Raw genomic sequence first — 26,906 nt, forward strand, 5'->3', positions numbered from 1 at the left:
GCCAGCCAGTTGAAGTTCAAGTGTAGCTCTGCAGCTGACAGTTGCTCTGTCCTCACCGTTGACCTTGAGGACACTCCCCCAGCCCAGAGCATCCATTTCTTGCCTGGGATAGAAGGGAAGTAGAAGCCTCTGGTTTTCTCCACTTCTGGCATTCTAGGATTCAACCAGGAACGAAAATAAGGATCTTGGTTTTTTTTAACATTTAATACACAATAAAATGTATGCAGTGAAGCGACCTATAAATTCTGCTTAACTTTAAATGTGAATTAGATGCAAATACAGAACAAACTACTTGGGTGGTCATTGCCCTCTGTGGATTAGGAAGTATAATGTGGCTCCTTTGCAGTGTGAAGAACGAATCTTGCACAAGCTAAAAAAATAAGCTTTCAAAACTGCATGGAGAACTAGATACTGATGGGGCTTTCTTGCCTTTAGTGAGCCTTTTCCTTTGCTATTTTTGCATCCATCACTGAAGAGGGGACACATGTCCCTGAGATTCTACATGGGACAATGCACAAGCACTTAAAGCAGCATCTGATCAACTAAGCACAGTCATAAGTAATGACATCTATAATGATATATAGATATATACACTTTGGAGGACCAGCATGTACATGGCTGCTGGTTATACATGCTACCCGCTACCTGTCCTAACAAAAAGGAAAATGTATTCAATTGTTACACATGAACTTGAGCTGAAAAACATAGCCCGGGAGCCAGAAAATTCATAGTTCTTAGATGCTACACCTTGTGTTAGCACTTGACATATTTTCATTCATTTAGGCTAATAGCAGCCTATCAGAATACAATCTTTTAACATTATTTGATATTTTTTATTCCTATTTGTGAAACAGGGAAAGTAAATCTTGAAAGCGTTAAGTAAGGCCTGATAGCCAGTACGTAGGATAAGATGAGAGTGAGGGGTCCTGTCTCCAATACCTGCTGTCTTCCATACACCCTTCTGGAAATCCTAGTCCCCCCTCTAGTGCCCTTATTTGGCTGTGGTAGCTAAAACAATTGGTTTAGGTTCTTGGATCTAAGTTTACTCATCTGTTAATAATCATAAAAACCAAACAGGCAACAAACCAAAAACGTGACTCTGTGACCTCTGCTCTGCGTCCATGGTTCGTGAACGGTCTCTACAGCACACGGTGAAGACCCTGGGAACGGTGCCCTTTGCAGTCACAGGGCACCGTGGCCTCAGACTGTATGTGCCACCTAACACCTTATGTATATTTATTATATCTTTACACATCTGTATTGTTTGAGAAAAGAGTCCCAAGCTTTCTTGAGGCTGCCAGTGGAATCTGTATTCCCAAATGCCTGAGACCCTTCTGATTAGTAGGTCTTCTTATGATGCCGTTGATCTCCAAGCATCTGTGACAGTCTGAAAGAAACTGAGGCTTCGTGCATGGAGGGAGCTCAAAGGCAGAACTGACACTTGCATCAAAGACGATGCGGTGTCACAGAAAGGGACCCGGCAATGAACTGAGGATTCTGGGTCCTGGTTGATTCTTTTTTTTTTTTTTTTTTTTTTACAGAGACAGAGAGAGGGATAGATAGGCACAGGCAGACAGGAACAGAGAGAGATGAGAAGCATCAATAATCAGTTTTTTGTAGTGACACCTTAGTTCTTCATTGATTGCTTTCTCATATGTGCCTTGACCGTGGGCCTTCAGCAGATGGAGTAACCCCTTGCTCAAGCCAGCGACCTTGGGTCCAAGCTGATAAGCCTTGCTCAAACCAGATGAGCCCGCGCTCAAGCTGGCGACCTTGGGATCTCATACCTGGGTCCTCCTCATCCCAGTTCGACGCTCTATCCACTGCGCCACTGCCTGATCAGGCTGGGTCCTGGTTGACTCTTGACTCTGCCTTGTCATTCAAAGAGAGATGCTAATTCCTGCCCCCCTTCCCCAAAGCAGCTATTATAAGAATCACATGTAATAATATAGATGCGAGCACTCTAGGGAAACACCAAGTGTCCTACAAAAGGATGGTATTAACTGTGAGATATTCAAGTGTCAAGTCGTTCCACTAATTGTCAACTGAGAAAGAAGGAAAATCGCAGGCTTCGTCAGCACAATGCAGAAGCCTTGCTTTCTTCATCCTTCAGCGAGGTCCTGCCGCTGACACTTCAGTGAACAACCTCTGGGCTTTAATGAGAATTAGCTGCAAACACAGCTTGCAGGATTCAGATGGAGATCATCACCGGCCCCGGAGCCGATACGTGGAACTTGCGGTGCCTTCCCTAGGCAAGCACATTCCTCTTTACCTCCTTCATTCTGGTCGGGCTTCTCAAAGGGTCCTGGACCAGCAGCACGAAACCAGTTTAGAAATGCAACTTGCTGAGACCCACCCCACTTAATCAGAAATTCTTCGGGTGGGCCCAGCGGTTTGCATTTAAAAGACCTCCGGGGCTAATGCTTTGGCCATGGGTACTCAGAAGAGAATGATGGGGCTCCAGTAACCCGAGAGAGTACCTCATATGGGTCCCTGCAAGGGTGCTGTCAGCAAAGGTTGGGCTGCTGGACGGCACTGTTAGCTAACATGGTGTGACCCAAACCATGCTGCCAGGGGCCTCTTACGTATGTTGTCCCACGTCGGGTTTTATGTGAAAGAAGACTATGGCTCTATTTCAAGGAATGCAGCTCTCTGAAATTGAGAAAGTGCAGATAGCTTCGGCATCCTTAGCAGCTGCAGAATCTTAGCAACCCAAAATTAAACCATACATATGTAAAAGTTAGCTTCGTAGTAAGCTTTCTTCTCTGAGCCTCGAAATGGTGGAACCTAACAGTATACATGCAAATAATTTGTGTTTATTGAGCCCTTTTTCACAGGCTTAGCACTATGTTAAGTGATTTTCACGGGTTAATGGGGATACTTAGTTCACCAATTTTTCAGGGGCCAGTGAAGAGCGCACACCCTCCGCTGGGCTCTGAAAAACATAACTGCCCACAGTAATTGGGGAAAATGAAAAGAAATGAGCCCATTACTGCTCCAGTGAAAGGAGTATGAAGAGCAAGTTTAGGGTGTTCCTAGAGGCCTGGGTCAGACAGCTACCTTCGGGCTGATGTAAATAGAAGAGGAAATGCCGGAACTTAGACTTCTGAATGAGGAGCGGATTGGCCGTCTTAGAGTGGGGAAATCTGAGACTCAGGGTGCTCGGACAACTGTACTCCTGGTCACATATCAAGCATGTGGTAGTGTGAGGATCTGAATTTAAGTAGGTCAGTTCCAAAAGCTTTGCTTTTAACTGTGAAGGTGAGGCCAGAAAACAGGTTATACCAAGGCCGTGCATTCTGATAAATTGGTGGCGGCTTCCAGGATCGCTGATGAGGAGGGCTCTGCAGACCTGCCTGGGCTCTCCCGGAAGGAATGCCAGAGTCAGTTAGTGGAGGCGCCCGGGCTGCCTAAGCAGGGAGCTTCCGTGTCACGCATTTGCTGACCGAGCACTGCACGGCACACTGCAGGAGAGGCAGGGCTGCTTCTTATTCATGTGCAGATGGTCTCTGACTTCAAGGAAAGGAGGGCCCCGGAGAATCAGCAGGGGCTTATTATATGGTACTAGGTGGTAGTAAGTGAGGTTCAGGATGGTCAGAGCTGATGGGGCATCTGGTGAGAAAGGGGATCAAGTGTCCTTGAAAAAAAAAGTAGAGGGCCCTGGCTGGTTGGCTCAGCGGTAGAGCGTCGGCCTGGCGTGCGGGGGACCCGGGTTCGATTCCCGGCCAGGGCACATAGGAGAAGTGCCCATTTGCTTCTCCACCCCCACCCCCTCCTTCCTCTCTGTCTCTCTCTTCCCCTCCCGCAGCCAAGGCTCCATTGGAGCAAAGATGGCCCGGGCGCTGGGGATGGCTCCTTGGCCTCTGCCCCAGGCGCTAGAGTGGCTCTGGTCGTGGCAGAGCGACGCTCCGGAGGGGCAGAGCATCGCCCCCTGGTGGGCAGAGCGTTGCCCCTGGTGGGCGTGCCGGGTGGATCCCGGTCAGGCGCATGCAGGAGTCTGTCTGACTGTCTCTCCCCGTTTCCAGCTTCAGAAAAAAGATAAAAAAATAAAATAAAATAAAAAGTGGAGGAGGAGGCTGCCTCTGGCCCCCACGCTCTCAGCCACTGCGGTGCCCTGAGCTGCACAGAGACGGGGCAGGGGAGGGGGCAAGCAGGAGTCCGTGGTGCCTTCTGCCTGCTGCACAAAGGTAACTCAGCACGGGCAGAGGCGGTCCTAAGAAGCCAAGAGGCAAAATATCACCGTGTGCTTTCTTTGTGCAAACCTGCCCGGAGGAGCACGGGAAGAAGCACCAGATACCTCACTCAGCCTCTCTGAGGGTCCTAAGACGTGCTCAGAGACCTGGAAGACCAGGTCTGCTGAAGACAAAGGAAAGTGTGAGGTCACAGCCAAGAGGGACAAGGCCCGTTAGGAAAGAGAAATGAAAGCTTATATTCCTCCCACAAAGGAAACAAAAGAGAAGTTCAGAAATCCTGATGCACCCAAAGCTCTCCTTCGGCCTTTTCGTTTTGTTTTGGGCTGAGTATTGTCCCCAAATCAAAGGAGAGCACTCCAGCCTGTCCACTGGTGATGCTGCAATGAAGTTGGGGGAGATGTGGGGTCACACCACTGCAGGTGACAGCAGCCTGGTGAAAAGAAGTTGAAGGAGAAATACGAAAAGGATATCACTGCACACTGAGTCAAGAAGGCTGGATGCAGCCCTGGCTGGTTGGCTCAGTGGTAGAACATCGGCCTGGCATGCAGGAGTCCCGGGTTCAATTCCCGGCCAGGGCACACAGGAGAGGCGTCCATCTGCTTCTCCACCCCTCCCCCTCTCCTTCCTCTCTGTCTCTCTCTTCCCCTCCCACAGCCAAGGCTTCATTGGAGCAAAGTTGGCCCAGGCGCTGAGGATGGCTCTGTGGCCTCTGCCTCAGGCGCTAGAATGGCTCTGATTGCAACAGAGCAACGGCCCAGATGGGCAGAGCATCGCCCCCTGGTGGGCATGCTGGGTGGATCCCAGTCGGGCGCATACGGGAGTCTGTCTGACTGCCTCCCCATTTCCAACTTCAGAAAAATACAAAAAAATAAAAATAAAAATAAAAAAAAGAAGGCCTGATGCAGTGAAGAGGGAGTGGTCAAGGCTGAGAAAAAGCAAGGAAAAGAAGGAAGATGAGGAGGATGAGGAGGATGAGGAGGATGAGGAGGATGAAGAGGATGAGGAAGATGAGGAGGATGAAGAGGATGAGGAGGAGGAGAAGATAAAAATTATGATGATAAATAAGTTGGTTCAAGGGTAGCTTTTTTTTTCTTGTCAATAAAGCATTTAACCTCCCTGCATACAACTCACTCCTTTTAAAGGAACAAATTGCAATCTAAAGCTGTGTAAGATTAGTTTTTAAATTGTGTGGTGTCTTTTCCTGTGTAGCCAACACACTACCAAATGTGTCTTTGGCTAGCCCTGTCCTGGTGGAATTTTCAATAGCCACCAACCTCGCCTGGGACAGCATGGGGGATGGAAGCTGGTGTGGAAGTTAGAGCAGGTTCTTGTTGCTGCACAGTGCAAACTAGTATATATACGGGGCAGTAGTTTTTTTCATCTTCACTAGTCTCTGACGCAGCTTATAAAAAATAACTGTTGTTCTGTTAACTGAATACTATTCTGTAATTACAAAAAATTTTAAAAAGTTGCAGCTGTTTTGTTGACATTCTGAATGCTTCTAAGTAAATACAGTTTTGTTATTTTTTTTAAAAAGTGAAGACATTGATTAAGTGTAATGATGAAAAACAAACAATAATAAAGCACGATCAATCTTATACATCCACCAAATGTCATAATTTATAGGCTTTTCAATTCAATTTTCAGTCTTACCTCTGTTACTGCCATCAACATAGAAGGTGTGGATAGGACAGAAAATGGCATTGTTTGCAAGTAATGGGATCCATCTGTGTCATGACAGCTCAATCATGCCCGGGAAAACTTACATTTAGAAGTGCCACTCCAAAAGTATGCATTCAATATACCTAATGGCTCATCTGCAGAGTAGTTCGGAAATTGATATAAATCAGAGGGATTGAGAAAGTGTCTCTTCAGGGCAAAGATAATAATAAGTTAGTGCCAAATTTGACTTACATGTGGTTTACGGTGTCTGTAAGATGAGTGTGTGAGCTTTTGAAAGCTTATCAAATATCATTTCCACAGTATGTTAAACGAATGTGTGAACTGAGTAATAAAATAACAACCACCACCAAACTGGCCCTAATAATCAAAAAGAAACAAATGGGTACAATCAAGTCAGTCAATAGTTAGAAATGACCTCCAATTGAATTTCCTTTGCAAAAAGTATTTTTCCTGCCTATCCCTCCTTCAGTTTTACCTGTTGTAAGCACAATTTTTATCCTCGACATTCATGTGTTTTTTTAAAAAATGACTCATGTAGTGGATATACAGACCAGAGGAAGAAGGTGACCTCCCTCAAAGTCCAAGGTCAGAGCTGCGTGGCATCTGGGTATCTCTCCCCAGGAAGGCTGTTCTTCATGAACGATCATCTCTCATTAGCCATGACTTGGCACGTGATGTGCCCCATTTTCAGTGGCTCTCTTTGTGGGTAAGGGAAGCCTTGGGCGCCATCGTGGGAGCAAGCCTTCTGCCAGCCCTAGGCTGTGCCTGCTTATTCAGCTCTTCTAAAGCCCCCTCCGCCCCCCCCACTACCTTGAGAAAGTAGTTTCTCCCTGGTCCTCCTCCCCCAAAGCATTTACATCAGAGATGATGGGGAGCTTAACACCTTAAGACAGACCTTATCTGGCTTTGGAAGACAGGATTTGACAGTACCAGGAATCAAAGCATTTCTCTGGTCAAGTCATGCTGACCAGTACAGACGTACCTCTGATTCATTTTACATTTTAAACATCACCTGAAACTTCAACAAGGGGGAAAGCAAACATGACAGTCATCAGCGGAAAAGAGGCTCTGGAGGCACCGGCTGACAAGGACTTCACCTTCTCTGGCCCCCACCAGGCTAGATAATCACATGGAGAACTACACGAAACGGCATCTACATGCAGAGACAGAGACCTTGTGTACCGGAGTGTCTTCCGTGTCCAAATACCAGCGTCAAGAAGAGAGTGTTCTGGAGCCCAGGATATGAGGGCTCCAGTTTGGATTAAGAGGAAAGAGGAAGAAAACCTTTTCAAGGTTTAATACATTCAGGACCCGGAAGCCTCTCCTTTGTAGGGCTCCTGACCCATTCATGCAGCAAAGAGATACCAGTTCAGAAAAACTGCCCACGGGCTGTATAATTTATTCATGTCCTTCATCCCTGATAGGCTTCTGGATACATGTCCCTAACACATCTCTATTCTTCGAGCACTAGTGTTGCTAAAGCCTCACCGCGTGCCGTCACTTGTTCCATTCTTCCCCCTTTGCTTCAGGTACATGGGCTGTTTTCTCCTTCATTCCATGGGGGGAGAGAGACAGACAGGGATTTGGGGCGGAGCCCAGGGTTGCTGGTAGTGTCGAGGTCTGGTTTCTGCTCCTACTTCCGCTACCACGTTGCATGACTTTAGACCAGGGTAGTTAACCTTTTTATACCTACCGCCCACTTTTGTATCTGTTAGTAGTAAAATTTTCTAACCGCCCACCGGTTCCACAGTAATGGTGATTTATAAAGTAGGGAAGTCACTTTACTTTATAAAATTTATAAAGCAGAGTTACAGCAAGTTAAAGCATATAATAATAATGACTTACCAAGTACTGTATGTAGAATTTTTGCTAAGTTTGGCAGAATAAATCTTTATAAAACAACTTACTATAGTTAAATCTATCTTTTTATTTATACTTTGGTTGCTCCGCTACCACCCACTATGAAAGCTGGGACGCCCCCTAGTGGGCGGGAGGGACCAGGTTGACTACCACTGGGTTAGACAGTATCTCTCCCTCTCTCGGCAGCCCAGTTACCCAGCATCAGGGCAGGAGGGCTGATCTCTAGGAGCCTTTCCAGCCCTGACATTCTAGGGCGTAGTGGGAACTGGGCTTCTGGGCTCGCTTGAATTCAGTGTAACTAGCCTTTGCTGGCTGCTCTCCTCGCTGGCGTCAAGCACTATCCTGGGCACTGCAGGAGGCATGCTTATACCAGAGGTCTCCCTCCGATGCCACAGCACTCACAGGCAAGAGGAAGGTGGAGACAAGAAAAACAAGTCTACAGTTATCCCCAGTGCACAGCGGAACACGTTGTGTGCCGCGAGCAAAGAACAAATGATTACAGGGTCCAGAAGAGGCAGAAATTGTATCTATTTATGAAAAGTCAGAATAACAATTTACAGTATTTCAGATGAGCCTTGGCAGGAAGAGGATTCAAACAGACGCGGCGTAGTTTCTATAGCAACATTTGCTGAGCCTGTATTTTGTTGCCAGCCGTTGGTCTGAGCACTTTGCACAGAATGGCTCATCTGCTCATCCTTTGAGATGAAGACTATGATTATTCCCAAGTCTGCATACGAAGAAACTGAGGCATGGGTTGTCCAAGTGACTGGCCGAAGCTCACAACACAAGCAAGTGCCCACGGCCAGTGTCAGTCTGGAGGTGCTACTGACTCCCACACATGGAAAGTCACTGAACATGGAGGCTGGGAAAGAAGACCTGACTGCACATACATATGAGTTCTGAGGCCCTGGGCAAGTCCTTTCACCTTTCATGTCTCTGACCTTCCAGTTTCTGATTTGAAATCGCCGTTAAGTACTTGCCTCGTTGGGTTGTTATGCTGACTCAGCAAAATGGCAGGCATAAATGTTTTTAAAAAATAATACAATGTTCTATATAATTTTAAATGATAGTACAAAGCAGAAGGAACAGCATGAACAAAAGTGGGAAGATTGTACAGTGCAAGGCATAGGAGACACATCTTTAGGGCAGAATATGACTGTTCACTTTGCCCCATAGCTATGAGTAATGCTACCTGGTGGGTTGAATTAGAGTCTTTTCCCAACAGTTGCACCTGGGGGGGTTTCCACGCAATGTCTTCCTCCATCTACCAGCTATGCTAGGCCTTGACTCTGTATGGAGAATAATAAATGTAGCCTATTTTTCTTACGTTTTGTACTGTTGAAGCTCACCCCAAAATGCCAGCACAATTCTCACCAGCGTTTGCATTCAAGGGCAGCATTTGAAGGAAAGGACTGGACCCTTAACCCCCGTCACTAATATAGACATTGGCACACAGTTTCAGCAGAATTAGCTCGTGTAGGAGTGAGGCTGCAGGACAGTTAGAATGGAGTGGAAACCTGTCGGCACAAATAGACTCATCTCGGCCGGGTCTGTGCGGCGAGATGTGTTCCAGCCGTCTTCTCAATACCCGGCCAGGCAGCGTCCTCAGCTGCTGCCCAGGTTACCACGGGGACTGGTGGGGAAGCGGAAGGGCCACTCAGCGGTTAAATCCCCCACCTCAATAAAGGACAGGAGCTCCAGAGATGCTCAGTAGGAGAGACACTGGACTGGAGTCAGAAAACCTCAGTTCGAGCCCTCACTTGGCCAAATTTTGAAGGACCTGCACATCTATTTTTCCCTGAGCTTCAATTTTCTGTCAAATGGCACAATTGATAAAGATGCTCTCTCAAGCGCCTTCGATTCTGAAAGCCGAAATACATGGAAGTTATTTTTAAGCAGAAACTCAACGACAGCTATTCTTAGGCTCCCGACTGGAAGCTACATGTGATTCCGCGTTTCCTCCTAACTGCAGAGGTGAAATTTTCAGCTGCATGTTGTTCTTATGTTTCTTAGCAGCGAGATGGTGTGTTTACAAAATGCAACCACAACAGCGACTCAATGACAGCAATAACAGCAACTACAGCAACAGACAAAATAGTAGCCAGGAACTGTGCTAAGAACACATTTTAAATGCATTTATTCTCAGAGCAGCCCCATTGGGTGGGTACTATTACTGTTTCTATAGCACAGCTGAGGAAGCAAAGGTTTAAGAGTAACTAATTAACTTGCCTGAGGGACAGAGTGGGGAACTGAACCCAGTTTGTCCACCATCAAGCCCTGTGCTCTAAATCAGTGTTTTTCAACTGCCAGTCTGAGAACCGGTCCGCCAGAAATTCCATGCCAGTCCGCAATAGAGTTAACCACCCTCATCTAAGACCCAATGATTTTAGACAAATTCACTTATGCTCAGGGTGCTGTCTGCCTTAACAGTCCCCGAAATAATTCTTCTATTTCTACCAGTTCTCAAGTGTAAAAAGGTTGAAAACCACGGCTCTAGACCACTCATATGTCCAGCCAGGAGTGACCATAGACACATGAAACCAGGTGTCCCAGGTAGGCCTTGAAGCTTCCCTCCCTTAAAAAATTATCTCTAAAGAGTTTTTATCACAGAAATCAGAGCTTTTTCCTCCCAGGAAAAAGGAAGTCATTAACCACAGAGTAAGACAAGCCATCCTTTCCCTAAAGCGATGGCACACAAGTGGACAGACCTCCATGGAAGGAGAGGGGACCACAGGGACAGCAGTGGCCTGAGAAAAGGTCAGTTGCCCCACCTCCTCGGTTAAGTGAGAGAACTTCCTTCCATACGGGAAATCCTGACCCTGCCTGACATTGCTCCATGACCCTGACCATGAAATGGTTCAAGGAAAAGTACACAGGGGAGTGTCGCAGTCCATAGCTCAGGCAGAAGGGAGAAACCAGCTTTACTGAGAAAGCATCGGGTCCCAAAGCACTGTTACATGTAGTGTACACAGACGATTCCTAAGACAGCTCCTGTCCTTCAGGGAAGGGCTCACCGTGTACGATGGCAGATAAATCCAGGTCCAGTTAGCATTGAGGAAAAAATGCTAAGTACCTAATGAAAGTCTAAACAACTCGCTTTGGGTGCAGAGCAGAGGGAGGATCAGACTCAATTAACTCCAACGCGGGGCAGAAGGTGCTAAGTGCGCTAATGGGAGGGAAGGCGGAGAGCGCTGGGAGCCCAGGGGGAGCTGGGTTGATTCTGACTGCGGCTCTCACAGAAGTGGTGGCATCTGAGTGGGATCTCGAAGGATCAGAACAAGTGCAGAAGGGCTGTGAGGAAATTCTCATCACAGGAGAGCCGGTATAAAGAGGAAGCCAGCCTGTCTATGTTTGCTCTTCTGAAGGCGGTGTGGCTACAAGCCTGAAGTTCAGACTGACCTGGTTGTGACTCTCAGAGCAGCCGTGTCTCTGTGACCTTGAACCTTGATGGCTTCATCTGTAGATGGAGACCCCAGTACCTTCTTTGTGCTATGGCTGTGGGAAATAAAGACATGGATGCCCATGGTTAGCAATGCAAATGTTTAGTAAACGCTCCGCTCCGTGATAGCTTTTACTACCTGGACTCTTCCCACTGCAGAGAGCATGGCCGGGCTCCTCTGGGTGACAGCTGAGGCCACCCAGCCTCTGCTGGATATCAGGCAACTTCAAAAGTGACGCGTAGCTACAAATTCATCTGCGCCTGCCTTCCCCGCGTCCGCATCTCTCTTCTCCCCTGATCTGGGTGCGGCCAACACCTCTGCCTGCTCCTGAATCATAGTTTTGCTTTTTTGGTTTTGTGTAGTTTGGGCGTTTGTGGTTTTCTGCTTTCCTATCTGTGCAGCGAGGGGCTGTGTTGGAAGGTGGCTCCTGGAAGCATTGTCAGATCCCGTACCACAGGCACAAGCACCTGTGGTTAATTCACCGGGTAGAATGCTGTCCGCCCCCAGCCCAGCGCTGCTCTACTTCTCACTCTGTCACGAAGAATCACAAGTGTTAGAACTGCAGGGAACTGCGGCCAAGTCTTCGTTGTTTTTACCAGTGAGGACCGGGAGGCCCAGTGACAGGAAGAGGTTTGGCGCGTTCCGGCAGAGAGGCAGGCCGGGGTGGGCCTGTGCGCTGGGCCCCAAGGGTAGCTGAGTCACAGGCCAATGCACCCCAATGGCTTCTCATGATCCTTCTGCCTCTGCTCTGGAGATCTGGGTTCTTTTGAGATCGAAGAATCACTTCCTTCCCTCTCTTCACTCCTCCCACCCCCCTCCACGCTTTGGGTATAGCTGGAAGCATCAGCCCTCCTGGGGTCCACAGTGGTACTACAGGCAGGTCCTGACCCCACGGACGTTCTTGGGACGCTGTCACAGCACCCTGTGCTGATGCGGGGCCTTCGCAGCTTGGAGCCCAGGTGACAGCCAGTGCGGGGAGAAGTTTGAAAACCCCTTGAACAGCCTCGGCCCTGGAGGAGCAAGGAGAGGCGGGTGGGAAACGTCCAAGGGGGCCAGTCTAGAAAGCGGATGGAAATGAGGAGACTAAGGCCTTCCTGTCCTGTTCCCGAGACCAAGCACGCACATGCTTCCAGCTCACAGGACAGCTCCCTCCGACTGTGGTGGTGGCTGGGCTGAGGATTCCGAGGCCGCCCTGGGCTCCACGCGAAGGAACACCAGGATATGGATGACGATGACACCTTGCAGGGATCAAGGGAGGACAAAGTGTGTACCTTGTAATTAGGCATTTCTGCCTTGGACTTTGGACAAAGTGCTTGTCCTTTAAGACCCTTGTCTTGGGAGTCTGCCCTGGCCTCCCTCTTGGGGTGCCTGCAATACACACTGTACTTCAACTGTAAGATTTATTTCATTTGCTCTCACAGTTTTTATTTGTGGTCTGTGAGTCTGTCCCCCTCATCACATTAGAATGTTCTGCCGAAAGTCAAGGGCTTTGGCTCTCCTTTCCTCATACAATAAGGGAAAGCGTGGGATATGTTAAATCAATATGCTAGTTATGCAGTGAGTGTCATGGCATTAGATACAATGTAAGATAATGCAGCACGGATCAGATAAGCAGATTTAAATTCTTCTCCTGCTATTATCGGTTCTATGACTTCCACTTACCTGTGCCTCGGCCCTTCTTTTTATAAAATAATAATAATAACACCAACAATAACAATACTAGTGTGTACCCTCCAGGGCTGTCAGAGAGGTTTTAAAAAGGTAATGAACATAAAAATGTGTAGTCTAGTTCCTGACATCAAAGGGCTCGATACATACAAGAAGCTATTAGTAACATTAGAAATCACCACTATCATCATCATCACCATCATCATCATTTGTTGCCACTGTTATTATTCTGGTAACCAGGATCTCCAGATCCTCAATCGGTTCCTCTTTTTCCTCATTTAGGAGAGGAAAATAGGCAAAGGAATAAATGGAAGGAAAAATAAAAAGCCTAACGTTTATTACTCTGTGGCCGTTGCACCAACCCACACTGTGGGCTCCTACGAGCTGGAGGACCTCCGAAAGCTGCTTTCTCTGAGCCTCTCACCTAGTCCTGGCTCTCTAGATCTCGGAACTACGGGAACCAGAAAAGATCAACCGACGACAATGGGGGAGGAGGGGGAATTCCGCCCAATGTCTCAAACAAGGCAGGTTTCCCCCTCAGATTCATAGTAGAGGCTCCTCTTACTCATGCTCAAAGCAGCCCTCGGCCTGCCCAGCACCCCAGAAACAATCTAGTAAGGATTCCACAGCTCCAGCATTACAGCCTGCAGCTGGCCTTGCCACCTCCTTACCTGTCTTGGAAGGGGTCCTGGAGGAGGGGTCATCCTAGGGGTCATCCTGGGACCAACACACAGCCCCAGGAGGGAGGGCAGGTAGTGGTGTGGCCGTGGTAATGGCTGTTCTACATGTGGGTGTGAGGGAGGGCAATGATGTAACGTTCTAAGTGTGTACATAGTTAGAACTTGACACCTACGAATACACAGTTTGTGGTAACAGGGTTTGGGGCTGGAAATGACCGTGCTAGTGCACAGATGAGGAAACAAAAATCTTCTCTTAAGGAGGGAAATGGTCCACTCACTTTTTTAATCATTTCCTTGGCACTGATTGGACTTCTTAGTGCCAAGAACTGTGCTATGTGCTGGATAGGCATGCGGGACAGGCAATCAACAAGCCAACAATCAGTTAGAGGCAATAAACTCTCTCTCAACTAACTTCTACTCCATCATCCCTTTGGGCTGACCTTCATTCCCCCTTCTCTCAGGACACACGGCAACTGATGCCCCCGGTCGGCTGAAAGCACCTGGTCAGTAGTCTCTCCTCCTGCCAGCCCGTCTATCCCTGCTCAGACTAGCTTTGGTTTAAGGCACAGTAGGAGTCAATTCTGTTCATTTCCAAACCTATTTATATGTCTGTGTTTTTATTATATTTGGACAATGCAACTAAAAATTATGCACACTGATGAAATATGAGTGCAAAAAAAAAAAAGCTGTTTTATTTCTTTAGAAACTAAGTTAACTACTTTTGAAAGGCTCAAAGATGCCCCCCTAACAATACTGTCACATTAGGTGTAGGCGAGACAACACTAAAAGATTGGGGAAAACCACGCACTAAATATCTGTACTTACACGTATTTTAAAAATGTCCTCAAGTTCCCACTACATCAAAAGATAGATAAATACATGTGCACTTAGGTAGTTTAAGCTCAAAGAAAATACCTTGTTATGAGTCATTTTCTTGGTGAGTCTCTGTTTTAACCATCGTTTTAAAATAATCTAATTGCAGTCCCTGTTGCATCAGATAAGAAGGCTTCTGCTGTAATTGCAGCTTGAGCAAAGTGCTGGGAAGAAAACCGAAAGCTGAGACGGAGAGGAGCAGATGACCTAATTAGGATGGTCCTCGAGAGTGGGGAAGAGGCCAACCAGGCAGAAGTGGGAGAGGAGTTCTGGGCGGGAGGACGGCGCTGCGGGGAGGCCTTGGGGTGCTGGGGGCACTGAATGAAGCAGGGGCGACGGGGAAGGGAACTGACAGGTGCGGCTGTTCGGGGCGGCAGGGCTCAGACTGTGCAGACCCTCACAGGTCACGCGGGGGCATGCAGACTTGACTCGAAGTGTGACAGGAAAGCTCTGGGGCGCTCAGGGGAACAGTGTCATGACGGGATCCGATGTCCGTTTCCAGAAGAACACGTGAAGACGTGTGAGCATGGGCCAAGGGGATGTGGGCCAGGTGGAGGCAGGGCTAAAGGAGCACGACTAAGTACACTACGAGCAGCAAAGAGACCCTGGGCCGGGGTGGCAGTGGGCATGGGCAGTGGCAGTGGTGGGTATATCTGTGACATCATTAGGACTTATATCCTATATGTTTTCTTTAGTCAATCAGTCAGCGTGACCAACCTGAACAGATAATTTTTGGACGGCATTTGTGATCTGATGGGGGAAAACCCTACCAGAAGCCAAGCAACTTGGTTTCCTTCTTCTAGCATGATATTTATCAACTGTGCTACTCAGAGCAAGCCTCTCACCCCCTGGGAGCCAGCTCTTCTTGATGAAGGGAGTGACAATGTCCTGTCCAGTTCACCTCATATTTGGGTTGTGCACTTTGAATAAAATGATGGTTTACATGTATTGATGCATTACGCATGATAACGAAGTTAGGACTTAGGTAATCTCATAGCAGGTAAGGCAGGTATTATTGCCCTTGCCTCACAGGTGAGCAAACCAAACTTTCTTCAACAATTATTGAGCATCTAGTATATCAAGATCAGGGTTAGGCTGTAAGACTTTAAAGACAAATTAGACTCAGCCCTGCACTAAAGGAACTCACCGTCTGATGAAAAAGACAGACACAAAAATGTTTACTTACAGAATATCGAGATAAGTATAAGAGAGAAAGTATATTAGAAACTCAGAGGCAGCAATAACTAATTTTTTTTTCTGGAAGGGTTGGAAGGGTTGGAAGGCTGTCCACTCAAATCAACATCTGATTGGGGTCTTGGAGGATGTGTAGAAGTTCTCCCGGTGCAGGGACATCTCTGAGAATACGTGCACAAGCTTGGAAACCTGGCAGGAAAGAGCTTGCTGCACACCGCAGTGTGGTTGGGCCCTCTGGTGCACGATGGACTGCTAGGAAATGAGGCTGGAGAGGTGCATCGGGACCCAGGAGGCTCTCCCACAGGAAGCTCTGTGGGTGCATTAAGCCAAAGCAAGAAAACTAGTACATTATCCTCCCGTTCACCTTTCCTCAAATGCTTGCACCGATCCCACATTATATTTGTGCCTTCTACCCCCTCCTTCCTCACTGTTTCCCCCAGAAGCAGTTTAAATCTCAGCCTTCCCCCAACCTCAAACCCTTATCTACTCCTAGAACTCTTCATTTTAGTGGGGACAGACAAGGAGAACACCCCGGGGGTAAGTGAGAGACGCTTTTGTTCTCAGAATTTCATCTGGAAGTCAAGGAGCCTGTACCATGCCTTAGCAGGAGCTATTTCATCCCATGTTTTGAGAAATCTTGAAAAGGGAATCAAATTTCGGTACACAGAGAACTAAATACCATTTGGTATAAAGAAACTAAATACCAGGGGGTGGGGGGCGTGTCTCTACAGAGAAGGCAGCTGGGCTTTTGCTAAAGACCCTCACTTGCTGGAAACCGGCTAGGAGACCAGCATGCCTGTCCCTGGGCTGAACAGCTCGCTTCATGCCGTAACTCTCCCGTCTGTAAAATGGTAAGAAAACGTGTTCTTTTAGAGCCAGGAGAGTGTTAGAGCAAATTGAATCTCACTTCTTTTACAAATGAGGAAATGAACTCCAAAAGGGGAAAATCACTTGCCTAAGGTCCTATAGAGAACCAGCAACTTATTTGGTCATCCATGCATTCATTCATTCATGCATTCATTCATTTCCTTCAGTAAAAATGTTTCCATGCCTCCAGGGTGCCAGGCACTGTACTAGATGCTAGGACTATAGTGGAAGAGAAAATAGTCGTGATCCCTGCCTTACTGGGGGAGAATTCATTCACACAAATAAAAAAATTTGAACAGAATAATTAAAGACCGAGCTAAGCTGTGGTGGAAATAAGCAAGGTACTACAAAAGAAGATATCAAAGGGGCAGGATGTAGACTTGACTGAAAGCCTCTCTTGAAGAGAGGATACTAAAGCTGAGATCTGCAGAATGAGGTTCGAGCATTTAAAGAGGGCTGGAAGAGCTTTCTAGGGGAGATCAGCATGTGCAAAAGTCCCAAGGCAATACAGTGTGGACAGAACTGGCGGGTCAAAATTAAGACGAGTGTGAAGCCAAAGCCGAAGAGGGCATGACCTGCAGGCAGAAGGCGGTGAGATGGGCAGGGGGGCGGAGTTTGCTGTCTCACACTGCAAAGCGCCCTAACTGGTAGCCTGGGGACTGCTCTTCACATCCCTGTTGGGAAGGCAAGGCAAGTACAGGTTCATAGCAAGACTACTGGTGGTGCATTTGTTTTAAATGCAACATTCTCAGCATGCGTTGCTGAGGCCATGGATTAAATGAGCAAGAAGAAAGAAAAAACAATTCAGCTTTTCTTCTGTATCCACCTCTGCATGTGGTTAGTGTGCTGCTCAGAGAAGCAGCCGAAGGCAGGGTCAGCAGTGAATGCACATATTGGAGGAGGCAGGATTTGGTTTCTGGTGGTGTCGTTTGGTTTTGAGATCCAGAATGTCTTGATTCCCATACCCTTATGTCATCCTTCATTTCTGTCCTCTCACCTCCTCAGTGCACACACCCTAGCTGGAAAATTAATTTTCCTGATTTACGGCACCCTCGGGCTGTCATCTGTGCATCTTGTAAAACTTGTCCTTGATTGACAAGTGCCAGTCAATTTGATGGGTCTACCATGCACTGTAGGCTTGGTGCTTGGCTTCGTAAAATCCATTTATATGTATGATTTTCATAGGGAAAGAACAGCAAATAAAAAACAAAATATTTTTTTCTTCCACTCACCCAGGGAACAGATTAAAATAGCTAAAGGGAGAGTCTGGTTTCATTTCATAAATGATTTACCTGGTATTTCTTGCAGAGATGATTCTTTCATGAGCCAGCAGAAGTAGCTTTATGATGGGCAGAGAGGGGCTTGGGGTGGTGGCTGGGCCCGGGACAGAGGGAGCTACGGGCTGGTCTGTTCCACAGCTGTCTTCCCTCTGACTAGTGCCCTTGCTTTTATTTACTCTGCTCTGGCTGGTCATGTGCTAGTTCCCAGAGGCTGCACAGAGGACAGAGCTAAGTAAATGTCGTCCCTACCTGAGCTCTTTAGTGAACCACACCCCAGCCCTGGACTTCAGCCTTATCCTTGGCCCTGGAACGCAACTTAACACTGAGCCTGATTTCAGTCTCAAATCCAAGTCCTAATCTTATCCAAACAGCCCACGACCTCAGCCTCAGACTGGGCCCCTGAACTAGCACTCCTAACGGCCCCCACATGTGTTTGAGCCTTGGCCTTGAACGGTCCAGCCACAATGTTGTGAGTGCCCTGATTCATACCCACTTTTTAAATAAACTTTCCACAGCACCTGTTCTCCAGGGCTGGGGTCTCCCTCGCCATCACATCAGAGGAGCGTTAGCAGGAAGGCAGCATTATCGTCCCCTCTAGTACAAAGCTGACCCGCACACAGGAGAGGAAGCCTGGAATTCAGAAGCGTCCTGCCTACTTGCCACATTGCTGTCTGTGTGTCAGGACTTTAGCTGGAGTCTATGAACTTCAAGGTCCCACTGGCTGTGGTACAGAATCTAGCAAGCAGTAGCCTTCAGTTAAATTGGGACATCCTCAATTGACTGACTCTCTTAAGGTCCCTTTCCTCTGTCCTCTCCACAGTGTGAATAACCAATAACCAGAGTCACTGCAAAAAAAACCCAGACAATGTGAAAGGAAGACAGGGGTTCACACTTGTCTCCGGCATTTCCCAGCTGCATGATCCCTGGTTTCTTACTCATACATGGGCTCAAGGTCATCATCCCTGCCCTACCTACCCTACGGGGCATTCATGGAGAAAGTGAATGTAAGAGACATGAAAACCATGTATGTAATACACTATTGAGTTATTATTACCTCTCCCAAAGTGTCAGCATTTGATCCTACTCACTATCCAATAGCAGAAAAGCAGAGAGAAGGGGTTGCAAACTACAGTCCACAAAGCCAAGTCCAACCTCAGTGCCTGTTTCTATAGATAAGGTTTTATGCTATAAATCAAGTTTCACACTCATTTGTTTACATATTGTCTTTGGATGCTGTTGTGCTACAAAAGCAACATTGACTAGTTGTGATAGAGACCATATGGCCCACAAAGCCCAAGATATTTATTATTTAGCCTTTTACAGAAAACGTTTGCAGACACCTGGCATAGAGACACCGTCAGACACCTGGCAATGGCTTTGAAGTTAGAATGCCTACGTTTCAATTCTGGACCTTCTACTTAATGGCTGCGTGACCTTGGTCAGGTTAATCGGCCTCAGTTTTCTCTCTGTAGAATGGGGATGATAACTGTATCCCTATTACATACTATGAAATTAGTAGCAAATGAGTAATGCATGTAAAGCACTTAGCATAGGAATTGGTGCAGTTGGTGCTCAACATTGGCTGGCATTATTTATTATCCAGAGAATGAAAGGTCTGCTTCGTGCTGTCAGACCTTCAGCAGACAGAGTAGAACAGTTCAAGGCACAGGCCATGGAGTCAGATACACCTGGATTCATCTCCCAGCTCCATCACTTACCACACGAATGACTTGTGGAAGACTAATCAATCTCCCTGAGCGTCAGCTTCCTCTTGCATGAAATAGAAAATATATAAATATATATGTGCTTTTTGTACAAAGTAAATGATAAAATGCATGAGAAGTGCCTAGAACTGGATTTGGCACAGAGTAAACATTCAAATGGTGACAGAACTATAATAATAAAAAGAATAATAGCATTTCTCCCAAGTAGTGCCAGTCATACAAATAGATAGGCAGTAGAGAGTCTCCAGTATGTTGACATCACGTGAGGTAGGAGGCAGGTCACTCTCTGGACACCAGGTTTTGCTATATTCCAAGCACATGTAAATTCAATAGACTTTAAAGTGGAGTTGGTCTGACAACTATTAGAAGTCTTTTTTTTTTTTAGGCCAATAGGCCCTCAAGACTGGGTACCTGTTTAGCACTAACAATCTATGATCTTAGGATTGTTCTCGGGTTAAGTGACAGGTCAAAGAGGAGAGCACACACATGTATACATGTGTGTCATTATAGGAATTATCTCCAAAAGATGCTCTTCCATTACACTGCATGGGTGCATAATGAGAAAGCAGTTTGCTATGCAGGGTGAAAATGTCCATGTTTTCATCCATTCAGCATCTTAAAGGGAGGGTTGTGTAATGGGATATAAATCTTTTTGCCTAGGGAGCACTGGCAAAGGAGACTGGGTGTTGTAGGTGGAGTACTGTAAGGCTGGCTGGCTTCAGATACCAGCCTAAGGGCACAGCTCTTCTCTGTTGGACTCAGATGTCAGGGAGTGACGGAGCTCAGCAGGCTGAAGCACAGTGGCGGGTGGGGGTATTGTGTATCCCCCAAACTCATGGTTGCTAGGTGGTCAGTCTACCTCGGAAGACGGTGCAACAGGTAACATCGCCGAGCATTTGTGTTTATTTCCTGCCCCGCTCTGTACATACATTGTACATACCAAGACAGAAATGTTAGAGTCAGAGGGCCTCTGCCTTCGAGGAAACTTACACACCTCAATTGAGCATGAAAATATATTTATATAAATACACAAAAAGTTGTGTGATAATTTAAATAAAAAATAATGAATAAATCTAATTCAAGAATAGCCTTGAAATGCACCCCCATGTGGATGGCAGCATTGTTCACAATAGCAAAGATCTGGAAACAGCCCAAGTGTCTGTCAGTGGACAAGTAGATTAAAAAACTATGGTACATATATACAATGGAATACTATGGGGCCATGAAAAAGAAGGAAATCTTACCTTTTGTGACAACATGGATGGACCTGGAAACTATTATGTTAAGTGAAATAAGCCAGGCAGAAAAAGAAAAATATCATATGATCTCATTCATTTGAGGAATCCAATAAACAATGTGAACTGAGGAATGGAATTGAGACAGAGAGGGGATCCAAGGGACCAGAGGAAAAGAGGACAGAGGGAAAGGGGTGAGAGGATGGGATAAACCTGAAGGGAAGGGGGGAGGGCACTCTGGGGAGGAGGCAAAGGAGATGTTGAGGGGAATACGGGGGAGGGGGGATGCATTCGGGGCAACACTAGAATCTATGTAAACATAATAAATTAAAATCAATAAAAAAACTGCAGTAGGTAGATTTCTAAAAAATGTGATTTTAAAAAGAGAGAAAAAATAAATAGAACTAGAAAGCAAAAGTGTATCAAAATCAAATAGAATAAAATGTAATCTTAATGTATTGAGATTATAATCTGCAAGATGCAATGCATGCAGCAAATATGTAAAACTGTGTAAAATGGATGATTATCATGAAAAATTTAAACTAACAATAAAAAATTATAAAGATTAAGAAAAAAGAATAGCTTCACAAGCAAGATGAAGTCAATTGCTAAGCATAGATAGTACCAATTGATGGATACCTAGCCAAATGATTTACCTATACCAAAAATATTGTGTTGTCCTTATGCAATGCCCTCTAGGAACTGTAAAGAATATTATAAGCTTTTTGAGGCAGAGGTATCATCTGTCTTATGCACCACTCTACGCCATAGTGTCTAACCCAGTGGTTCTCAAAGTGTGTGCCAGGGCACACTGGTGCGCCCTAGAAGATTTCCAGGTGTGCCCTATGGTATTCCAGAGAAATATGTGCCTGTTGGGGACCAAAAAACCAATAGGGTTTTTGGAGTTTAGATTTTTGGGGTACAGAGGTGTGGGGAATTGGCTATAAGCTGACAGTCTGCCCAACCCCCCACCTCACTTGCCTGATTAGGTTTCAAAAGGCTGTTAAGCTGTGGTGCTGGATTGTTTACACTACCCCCCCCCCATGTTCCCTGGAAAGACTGGGGGCAAGTTTCTTCTATCCTTTGGTGTCAAGTTAAGATGATATGTATGGCGGGGGTTTTCTGCACTCAACACAATTAAGAGTAAAAAGAGAGGAATTCTTCAATGTATTGACGAGGAAATGAGAGTTTGCCTTTCAAATATATGCCCAAACATTGAAGAAGTCGCTCAACACATCAGGCTCATGTTTCTCATAAAAACAATGAAAAAACTTAACACATTCGTGCCAGGACCTGCTAAATTTACTAATCTTACTAAGAATGTATCTATATATATATAATATAAAATAGTTTATATATATATAAAGATTACTTTGTCATTTTTTTACTTTTTAACCCCTCTTTTTTACAAATTCTAAAAATTATAACAAAAAATGTAACGTAAAAATGTTTTTTAACATCAGAATATATTTAATTTTGTTGTATTTATTTCAGTTAATTACCATAAAAGCATGCTTGGACTTTATATTTTTTCTTTAATATTTGACTTAATAATTATAACATATTTCTCAGAAATTTGTGTATAGTGCACCTACAATTATTTGTAGGATTTTAAATGCACCCCAACTTCAAACACTTTGAGAACCACTGGTCTAGCCCAACGCAGACATGCCACAGCAGCTGAATCATATACAGCTCCTTACTGAAAGTATTTAGGTGTATGTGACCCTTATGGCACTTCCAACATGGTCTTAAACTTTGACTTATGTTATAAAATACTAGCAAAAATAAATGTAGTAGACAGCTGTTGGTTTGATAATGCTCAGGCTCCATCCCTCCCTGTTCACAGCATCTTTTTTATTTATTTAATTTTATTTTTTATTTCATTTGGCTGCCATCTTAGTAAGACATTAACTTAGAAGGCTAGATAGCTATATGTTCTGTCTTCCCTTGACCAAGGGGTGAACCATGCCCTGAGCAAGCCCGGTCTTTTTTTTTTTTTTTTTAAATAAATTTTTATTTTAATGGGGTGACATCAATAAATCAGGGTACATAAATTCAAAGAAAACATTTCCAGGTTATCTTGTCATTTAGTTCTGTTGCATACCCATCACCCGAAGAGAGATCGTCTTCCGCCACCCTCCATCCAGTTCTCTCTATACCCCTCCCCCTCCCCCTCTCCCTCCTTCCCTCCCCCCACCCCCTGTAACCACCACACTCCCGTCCATGCCTCTTAGTCTCGCTTCTATGTCCCACCAATGTATGGAATCCTGCAGTTCCTGTTTTTTTCTGATTCGCCCATTTCACTCCACACAATGCTACCAAGACTCCACCATTCCGCTGCAAGTGATCTGATGTCACCATTTCTCCTAGCTGAATAGTATACCATGGTGTATATGTGCCCCATCTTCTTCATCCAGTCCTCTATTGTTTTTTTTACAGTGATTAAAAGCCTTCAAGCAAACTCTTGGCCAATACAGCAAGAATCCCTAAAAGAGTAGTGTCCTTAACATGTTCACCAAGTCCAAGTTGGCCCCATCACCATGCCAAATCCCTGAAAAACACAACCCAACCACAGTTCAGTCTGTTAGGAGCTGTCACAGGGAGCAGGAGTCCAGTAAAGTTCCCCACAGGAAAAGTCCGCATGGCACTGGAATTGTTGTCACCATTCTATACTTTGCAGCTCATGCCCAAGTCCCAATGACCACTGCTTCTAGCTGGTAATGATTCAGGTAGACTGGAAAAGCCATTTGCAGCATGCGTGGATATGGAGCTTCTGTTCTCCTCTGCCTGGAGAGTTGAGACCAGGTTGCAAGCCCGGTCTTGAGCTGTAGGGAGCAGTTATTACATATGGCTGTAGCTATGGTGTCACGCTGAGGATACTGTGTGAAATCCTGACATCGAGATTCCCAAAGTTGCTTCAGTCCTTGTCTTCTCTAAGATGCTTTATTCTTTTTTCAAGCTGGGGATCCCTCATATCTTTCTAACAAATTTCTTTTTGTTTTAAGCTAGGCCTCTGTGATATATCTGTTCTTGCAGCCAAAACCCAAATTAATAAAGCATCTGTGCTAGATAAAAATTGATGAGGCACAAACTTCTATGGGCACTTCAAAGAATAGAGCCTGTTAGAGTACAGCTGGTGACAGGGAGGGAGAAGAGCTTCACGGAGGAGGTGGCGTTTGAGCTGAACCTTGAACGAGTGGAAAGGATGGGGAGAGGAAGGCGGGAGGTCTGTGCAGACTGAAACGAGAGCACGAGGGAAAGCCCAGAGCCTAAAGCCAGCTCCACACTCCTGAGGAGCAGCAGCAGTGCCTACACTGGAACCCAGTGCACTCACTGAGAGCCCCCTGTCGGTAGTCCCAGTACAAGCAAGTCTGAAGACATTGCCTTTCCCATTGTCCAACTTAGTGAATCAGCAACCTTACCCTCCACCATGTCTCTCCTCCATTGACTTGAACCTCCGGTTGTTAGAGCTGAAAGGTCTGGTAAGATCAGCTCATACTGACCTTCTTAGACCAAGATGATGTTCCATCTAGAGCTCCAAGTATAGCCAAGTACATATGAAATGCCAGTGAGTATAACAGTTTTATATACTCAGAGCATTATATGATGCTCTCTTCTGTCTCTTATACTGCGTCCACCATGGCCTTCTTTCTGTTCTCCAGCTTTTTTATCTCTCCTGTGCCTGGTTAAGAGGCTTTGTACCTTTTGTTTCTTCCGCCTGGAACTGTTTCCTGGCCCTTCTTAGAGTTCATCGCTCAGCTCCAGTGTGAGTCCCACAGAGAAGGTCTCCCTGGCCGTCTTGTCTAAAGTAGCCCTGCAGTCTTTCTCACATCTTCCCATGTTATTTTCCTTGTAACACAGGATCCACAGTGTTGGTTTGCATATCATCTCTCTCCTCTCCCTAGAACCCGAGCTCCGGGCACTTGTCTTGTTATCCAGGGGGATAGCCCGGTTACCACCTGCTGCCAAACACATACTATGTGCTCAGTTAACATATGTCAGATGGATGGATGAGTAGATAGGTAGAAGATGGAGAGAAGAAAGAGGAAATTCCCATCTGTAGAACTATACGTCCCCAATGAGTATAAAAGGTTTTGTTTGTTTGTTTGTTTGTTTGTTTGTTTTTTACAGAGACAGAGAGAGTCAGAGAGAGGGATAGATAGGGACAGATAGACAGAAACGGAGAGAGATGAGAAGCATCAATCATCAGTTTTTCATTGTGACACTTTAGTTGTTCATTGATTGCTTTCTCATATGTGCCTTGACCGTGGGCCTTCAGCAGACCAAGTAACACCTTGCTCGAGCCAGTGACCCTGGGTCCAAGCTGGTGAGCTTTTGCTCAAACCAGATAAGCCCGCACTCAAGCTGGCGACCTCAGGGTCTCGAACCTGGGTCCTTCCGCATCCCAGTCTGACGCTCTATCCACTGCGCCACTGCCTGGTCAGGCAAGTATAAAAGTTTTATTAGAGGTAGTTCACACACACACACACAAACATACACACACACAAACACACACACAGTTTAGAAAAACACTGATTTAGTATAAATGCCATTGTCCACATGGGAGAAAATGCAGCCCAGGACTCCCCAGATCAGCATCGTTGAATTCACTTTGCCAGAGCCAGGCCAGGCACTTGAGGAGTTTTGCAGTAGAACTGACAGCATCAGCCTGTTTGTCTTTCTCCAGCCCCTGGTGTCGTGTGTCAGCCCACAAGATGAGTCTCATTCCAGGACCAGTGAGCCCAGCCTTAATCTAATTCTGAGCCTCATACACAGTGTCACATCTTGTTGGCTTTCAGTGCCTGGTAATTAATACTCATGTTTCCGAATAAGTACACAAATTCGAGCAGAAAAGAACGGCTCCTCTTCTGTGCCTCTGTTAGCTGCCAAGTAAGCTCCAGGGCCGGGGGGAAGGAAGGCCCAGGAAATCCAGGATGAGTCCAAAGCCGAGGTGAAGTACAGCACTGACACATGGCACAGTGGTTCAGCTGCTCCAGGGCAGGCACGGTCCTGGACACTCTGGTCGCCTCCCACCTCCAGCTCTGTGCCACGTCGCCTCCTCCAGCCCGTGTGACCTTTCTGGGGTTTCTCTAAGGCCCCCTCCTCCCTCTCACCTCACTGCCTTTGGGTAAACTGGTCCTTCTCCCTGGATATTGACACAATGTGCCTAGCATCGTGTCTGGCCTGTGCAAGGTGCTCAGGAAACGCTGGCTGTCATCATAGTTTTGACCCTTTATTCCATACTTCATCCGTCCATTACTTTCTCAAATCCCCCTTCTTCCTCTCGGTGTGAGATTTCCTGAACTTGGGTCAGCTCTGTGACGGCAGAAAACCACATCTGTCTTGTGTCATCACTGTATTCCAATCTTCCGGCAATGCGGGTTTTAGTGCTCTATTAATATTTGTTAAATTTAACAAATTACTGCTCAGCTTTTATCTAGTAAACCGTAGGGAAGCCCTGGATATGTCTCAGAATCCTAAAGAACCGTAACGCTGTGTAGAAGGGACGGGGACAATTGACATCCATTATGGTAATTCATCGCACGTCAGTATTAGATCTTAGATGCAAGGGATTATCACGGGATGGAGGGGCATTTTTACTGTCCTCCGAGGGACAGAAATAAAGCACACAACTGATAAATGTCACAAGGTTAGAGTCAGATCAAGAATGTCATTGTCACCAATAAAAATAAAATTATTTGGGCCGGGGAGAGGGTAAGGGTCTAAAAGTCCTCCTAACCCACACTTTCTATCTCCCTCTCCCAAATGAAGCCGTCCTACCAACTCATTATCCACTATGTACAACGAGCCCGTCACATTTCCAGGGACTGAGCCAGGAGCCAAGGAGAGACGCCCGTGTGTGCGGCCGTAAATGAAGTGAGAAGGAAAAGGGAGTTGCTAATACCAGGAGTTCCCTGCCTGGGAGAGAGCTGTCAGGGCAAGCGCCCAGGGCTGGGAGATTTATTGATACTAAGTGGATGCTGCCTTAACTAGGAGTGATTATCAAAGAGGGCTGAGTGAGCCGGGCTGGGACAGACAGCCAGCACGGGCGCTGTGTGTGGGTTTTCCTGCCCTCACCCGTCCAGGCCCTCCTGCCTCCCCAGGAGGGAATTCCTGGCCTCGTTTTTGACTTGCTCTGATTTTTTGGACACATTCTGCTACAGCATCTCACGGAGGCAGGAACCTCGGCATCTGACGCTCTGGCA

General features: G+C 46.3%; 1 protein-coding gene and 1 pseudogene across 2 annotated transcripts in view; both read left to right on the forward strand.

Moving 5' to 3' along the window:
• GRIA1 (glutamate ionotropic receptor AMPA type subunit 1) overlaps positions 1–26,906 on the forward strand; it is a 315,490-nt gene that overhangs the window by 136,798 nt on the left and 151,786 nt on the right. The gene's annotated exons all lie outside the window — the stretch shown is intronic.
• On the forward strand, positions 1,122–5,274 carry LOC136376048 (high mobility group protein B1 pseudogene; annotated as a pseudogene).

The sequence above is a fragment of the Saccopteryx leptura genome, chromosome 6, assembly GCF_036850995.1.
Source record: "Saccopteryx leptura isolate mSacLep1 chromosome 6, mSacLep1_pri_phased_curated, whole genome shotgun sequence".
Lineage (NCBI taxonomy): Eukaryota > Metazoa > Chordata > Mammalia > Chiroptera > Emballonuridae > Saccopteryx > Saccopteryx leptura.